Genomic DNA, 6,433 nt, shown 5'->3' with positions numbered 1-6,433 from the left:
CAAATGAATCCGCGTCCCGGCCAGCAAGCTGCCGCTGACTGATCCCGCCCCCTGACGTACAGTCAGGGCGGGATAATGTATATTTTCTTTGTCTAAATAAAATAATAAAATCACTGCACTAAATAAATCACTGTGTTATATATAGTTTGACTCACACTGCCTCAGGCTCAGTCACTCACTCACCTCATCCACTGTATGTGTGTGCCTCTGTGACACAAACTTTCTTTACCATGTCTAAACTTTACCAGCAGAAATACAGAAAGGAGTGGGAGGCAAACACAGCTTTTAAGGGATGGTTAAAGCCATTTATTGGAGATATTGGACGAGCATACTGCCATTACTGCAAAGTGGATTTCTATGCTAAAATCAGTGATGTGAAGAAACACAGTACAACCCTAAAACACATTCAAAAGGCAAAGCCTTATAACTTAGCAGCACAAACAACGCTGCCATTTATGGTAGGCAAAATTGATAGCTCCAAAAAGGCTGAGGCTACCATAGCATTAGCCATTGCTGAACACTGTTCCCTCCTAGCATGTGACCACATTGGGGAAGCATGTAGGTCAGCCTTTTCTGACTCCGCTGCTGCTACGCATTTCAGAATGCACAGGACTAAGTGCACTGAAATGATCAATGGTGTCCTAGCACCTTACTTCTTGAAAAAGTTGATGGCAGATGTGGGTGAGCAGCATTTTAGCCTCCTCCTCGATGAGGCCACAGACATCAGTGTGTCTAAGTACCTGGGTGTTGTCATCAGATACTTTAGTGAAACTAAAGGGACAGTGGTATCTACATTTCTGGGGCTTGTTGAGCTGGAGGGAGGAGATGCACATTCTATTGCCCGTGCTGTGGTGGCTTTTTTAGATAAGTGCTCTCTTGTTAAAGAGAAGCTCCTTGGGATAGGGACTGACAATGCCTCTGTAATGACAGGGATAAATAATGGGGTCCATGCAGTGCTCAAACATGAGTATGGCCTTAAAGATCTGGTCCTCATCCGTTATGTGTCACTCCCTGCAGCTTGCTGTCACCCATGCATCGAATGAGACGATCCCACGCAGTGTGGAGTACCTTGTAAGGGAGACATATAAATGGTTTTCAGTGTCTCCCAAACGCAGGGAGGCATACAAGGCCATTTATGAGACCATTAACTGTGGGGAGAAACCATTACAGATCACAAAGGTGTGTGCCACACGTTGGCTCTCTATTGAGCCCGCAGTCTCACGCATTTTGGACCAATGGGAGGAGCTCAAGCTGCATTTTGAGGTCACCAAGTCAAGTGAGCACTGCTACATGGCTGAGGTGTTATACTCCATGTACAGTGATCCTCAAAATGTGCTATACTTGACCTTTCTGAAGTCAGTGCTGGGAGAGGTACAGTTGGCCATGAAAGCGTTTGAGGGAGAGCAGGTCGATCCTCTCAAGCTACTTGACAGCTTGGTGAGCCTCATTAAGTCTGTGAGCAGCAGGGTCCTGAATCCACTGGCAAAGGTGGATGTCTTGAAAGGGCCTCTCGATGGATACCTAAGTCCTGTTCCATACCTCGGTTTCCTTTTTGATTCAAATGCAGCTGAGCTCCACCTTGCGCCTGACGATGAGCAGAATGTCAGAAAACGGTGTGTCGCCTTCACTATCTCCCTCACCAATGAGCTGAGGATGAGACTGCCTGAGAACATGGAGACATTGAAACACATGTCAGTTTTCAATGTACAGGAAACTCTGAAGCACAATAAGAGCCCAGCAGAAATGGTCACATTTGCAAAGCTCCTTGGCTTCTCACCTGAAGCAATAGACAAGATTGTCCAGCAATGGCGTACCATCCACCTCAGTGTCTGGACTGAGAAAAAGAACACGCTGAGCTTCTGGAGTGAGATTTGGAGGTTCAGGGACGCAGCTGGTCTCAATCCATTCCAGGAACTCGCCATGGCTGCTGTGGCTGTGTGGTCTTTGCCACACTCAAATGCTGAAGTTGAGAGAGTGTTCAGCCAGATGAGTGTGGTGAAGACCAAACTCAGGAACAGGATGTCCTTGCAAACCCTGAACTCCATCCTATACATCAGATATGGATTAAAGCTGTCAGGTGAGGCTTGCTTTGAGCACCAGCTGCCTGATCACATTCTGAAACTGTTTGGAACCTCACCTGCTTATTCATTCAAGGCAGCTCCTTCAGCTGAACCTGCAGTGGAGAGCCTGAGTGACAATGAAGAGTCACTGGTTCTGTGAGCTAGCACAGCCTGTCTGTGTTTTTGGCTTCAGACCTCCCTCCACACCTGCAATTAGAGCAAGACTAGTTAACATCATCACAAAAAAAGTGTTAGTTAAAAATGTTCATATATAACTGTGACTTGTTTTAGGCTCCTAAGTGGACCATAAGGTTAAAACAAAGCTAAAGAAGAAAAAAAACATATTAAAAACAAAAAACTTAAAAATAAAATAAAAACTTGAATAGGCCTAACTGCCAGAGTGGGCAATTTAAATTGTTAATGTATATTGTACACAACACATGTTATGTTTAAATGTTACCTGTTGTAGGCTCCTACGCGGACCATAAAGTTAAAAAACAAACTTAATTAAAAAAAATATATATAAAAAATAAAATTAAAAAAAAACCTAAGTAACTCTGCCAAAGTGTTCCTTTTTGGTCACTTTTGCCGGTCCCAAGCCCGGATAAAGGAGGAGGGTTGGAATTATTAATTTGTATTTCTAAACATATTTGAGCTGTTCTTACCTGTCTTGCACAGTCCATGTCCATGGCGTTTCTTCTAAGGTTCTTACCTCATTGTTCTCTTGCTCACTTTTCGCGCGAGCGGGAAACGTTTCAGTGACGACGTCACGACGCCGTGCTCCACCAATCAGAGACGTCGGTGTGACGCTCAAGGATCATGGGTAGTGTAGTTCTTCTTCCAGAGATCGCCAATAAACTATGTTTTTCTTAAAACGAGGTTGATACCATGCAAACTTGTGTCATGTACAGTACCTTGTATCAAGTCATATAAGTCTCCCTTAGATGGTGATGAAATTAGGGCTAATAATCTCTTAGAATAGGTCCATGATAATAATCCGCTATGGCTATGGAGAAAATGAATGGGATTTTTACTTCCGGGTATGCAAATTAGGCAATGACGTCATCTAGCGACTTCTAGCGACTTTTAGAACAGCCAATAGCGACTTTCCTCACTGAAGAGTTGGCAACACTGGCGAGCCTTCAGCATTAGTGCCGTAGCTAAAAGTCGAGGAAAGTTGAGGCTACTTTTCGCTAGGTACCTTACTCACATTTACATTTAGTCATTTAGCAGACGCTCTTATCCAGAGCGATTTACAGTACTCGAAGTTTCCCCTTCGTTATTTTGGTGAGAAGTCTCAAGAGCTAGCTACTTACCCGGCGTCATGGAGCCGACCAGATAAATAGTTGTTTAGCACTAGCGTTGCTACATGCATAATGCAGAAACGATATGTTAGTTTTTGTTAATTTTGTGAAGGTGTGAATCATTTTGAATTAATATGTAATGTAACAAATTATTGTGTTACAAATTATTATCAAAGGAATTATTACGACCCCCCCTCCCCGCCACAATTAGATTTCTAATCTGTGGGAAACACTGCAGTCTGATAAAAAATTCAGAGAGTAAAAAAATCTCACCTTTCTGTGCAAATTGTGTCCTCCTGTGCTTAAAAGCAAGTCCAGATGTCAGCCTTATCTGCATCTAATTCATGAGAGGTATGAACTTGCACAAAACTCCTAGCTAGCTAGGGTTTCACAATATGTAACAGAGGCACACACACAGTTGCCGAGGCAAGTAAGTGACTAAGGCTGTGTGAGGTAAAATGCGATGATTTATGTCAGTGAATAATCATTTAAATGTATATATTTAAGTGCAGTATTAATTTCGCTCTGTAAGCCAGGGCGGGAACAATGGTGGCTTAACGCATGCGTGATTCATTTGCAGCCTAGATGCGGAGTGTGTGGTAGTGATGGGAAGTTCGGTTCTTTTTACTGATTCGGTTCTTTGAATCTCGTTCAGTAAAATGAACAAATCTTTTTTCGAGTCATTTGTTCATTTCAGGGGGGGGGGGGGGGGGGGGGGGGGGGGGGTTGGGGGCTAGGGGGCTATACGTCCACTGCAAAGGACGTATAGCCCCTATACGTCCACTGTAGGTTAGTGCATGACATGTGCACCAGCAAATACTATTTCAAAATAAATTCCTGCATTAAAATAATGTATCATGAGTTTGTATGATTTGGTCATGTATTATCACACTAGCATTTAATTATCACGTCAAACAATTACACTGCACTAAACTGTAAGTGTAAATGTAAAGTGAAAATAACAAAACCAGTCAGTATGATGACTTGAGCGAATATCATTCATTCACGTCTTACTAAAACAGCGGCCACGCAAAAGGGAATAAGGAAACTGTTTCCTCTACTAAAAAATACAATGCGGGTCACGTGAAAAAAGGATCCAAAGACTCGTAGAAAGACCGAGTCGGGGAAGGAACTAATCATTCGTTTCCTCTAGCTACAGAGCCTATGCAGGTCACGTGAAAAATGATCCAAAGACTCGTAGAAAGACCGAGTCGGGAAAGCAACGAATCGTTTGTTTCCTCTTGCTACAGCCTATACAGGTCACGTGAAAAATGATCCAAAGACTCGTAGAAAGACCGAGTCGGGAAAGGAACGAATCGTTCGTTTCCTCTAGCTACAGAGCCTATGCAGGTCACGTGAAAAATGATCCAAAGACTCGTAGAAAGACCGAGTCGGGAAATGAACGAATCACTCGTTGAGAGGACTCGTTACTCCCGAGTCCTTATAAGGATTCGTTCAAAATGAACGAATCGTTCAAGAACGACACATCACTAGTGTGTGGTTCTGCAGCAAAACACCAGCAAGTCTCCAACACCATTTTTTTTTGTCACAGGACAGACAGATTTATGGTGCAATTCAGTGAAAACGTTCAACAACAACAAAAATCAAATACGGTTGTCACCCCTTTTAAATAGCAGATTTCACACTCCACAAATTCGTAATTTTTCACATACAAAATGTTGATTTACTAAACAAGCATTTTTACTGCGTATTTGTGAACTACACAGATACCTATTGGCTGCACGACCTCAGCGTCCAAAAGTCGCTAGTGAGTTGCTGCTAAAATGTGAGATCCTGAATATATCCCAAACATGGACCTAAAGTGGGATGTTCTACAAAACCCGTACAACAATATTCAGAAAGGACTAATGAAAAAACTAACTCTTGATCAGCAAAAAAAAACATAACAAATAATCACCTTTACATACATTTTTATCAATATAGCTAATTAACTATCAAAGTCAGTGTGTTTGCAAAGAAGAAACAAAAGTATTTTGGCCAAAATTCATGATGTGGACAACTCATTCCTCCACTTCTGCAATTTTTGTTTCCCACATTTATCCAAAACCCAACTCACATCCAACCAGTCAGGGTCAAACTGAGGACAGCTGCGATGTTGCTCAGGGGTCCAAGTTCAAATCTATAACGACCACGATGATAAAAAACGAGAAGCAGGGATGACACAGGAGCCCAGAGGAGATACATCAGTATGGACAACTCACACTCCCTGGCATCCTAATGACTGACTATGTCGTAACCCAAAGATGTCCCATAATCAGGCACACAACCATTGACACGGGAGACGACGATATACCAGAGGGTTCTGTTGACCGAAGCGTCCGGATCACCCTGACCTAGGAGGGAGATGCACTCCTGGACAGAGGCAGTGAGACCCTGTGGTCCAAACACAAGTCTGCTTTACTAGCATACTCATAGGACAACAGACTTCCCAGTCACACAAGGGTGTGTGTGTTTTCTCCATTAACCGACTATAATCGATAGTCCACCATGTGACGTGAGGTCAAATGCTGTGATTTATTTCAGTGTGACAGTGAAGAAACGTTTACATATATGTATATATATATAAATGTACGTACAGTATTTATTTTGCTTTGAAAGCCAGGGCGGAAACAAAGGTTTAACAACGAAAAATTACGTCAGCCACCCATTATATTTTCCAAAATAGCAGATTTCGCACTCTATAAATACATGATTTTTGCCATAAAAAGCATTTTTACTGCGTATTCGTCAACTACCCAGATAGCTATTGGATGCACGATTTTAGCGTCCAAAAGCCGCTAGTGAGTCGCTGCCAAGAAGTGAGATCCTGAATATCTCAAACATAAACCTTATGTGGGACATTTTACTAAACAACCCGTACTATAATTTTCAGAAAGGACTCTAAAGAAAAAATAACAACACTTGATCAGTAAAAAAACTAAACAAATCATTACCTTTACATACATTTTTATCAATATAAGTAGTTAACTATCAAGCCAGTGGCCAAAATTCATGATATGGACAACTCATTCCTCCACACTCGTCTGTTGTTTTTGTTTGTCACATTTA

At 42.2% G+C, this 6,433-nt stretch overlaps 1 long non-coding RNA gene across 2 annotated transcripts; it reads right to left on the bottom strand.

Annotated features, from left to right (window-relative positions):
- Positions 1-283: 283 nt before the first annotated feature.
- Positions 284-3,108, bottom strand: LOC124479570. 2 transcript variants are annotated; one of them, XR_006957447.1, is made up of 5 exons: positions 2,726-3,108; positions 2,138-2,267; positions 1,778-2,046; positions 1,347-1,663; positions 284-1,068 (listed from the first exon to the last, which is right to left on the bottom strand). It is a non-coding gene; the product is annotated as an uncharacterized LOC124479570 (long non-coding RNA). The 2 variants fall into 2 exon arrangements; XR_006957446.1 differs by having other exon boundaries at positions 284-1,663.
- Positions 3,109-6,433: the final 3,325 nt, after the last annotated feature.

This window comes from Hypomesus transpacificus, chromosome 17 (genome assembly GCF_021917145.1).
Source record: "Hypomesus transpacificus isolate Combined female chromosome 17, fHypTra1, whole genome shotgun sequence".
Lineage (NCBI taxonomy): Eukaryota > Metazoa > Chordata > Actinopteri > Osmeriformes > Osmeridae > Hypomesus > Hypomesus transpacificus.
The sequence above is the reverse complement of the archived record's forward strand: the minus strand, read 5'-3'. Positions and strand labels throughout refer to the sequence as shown.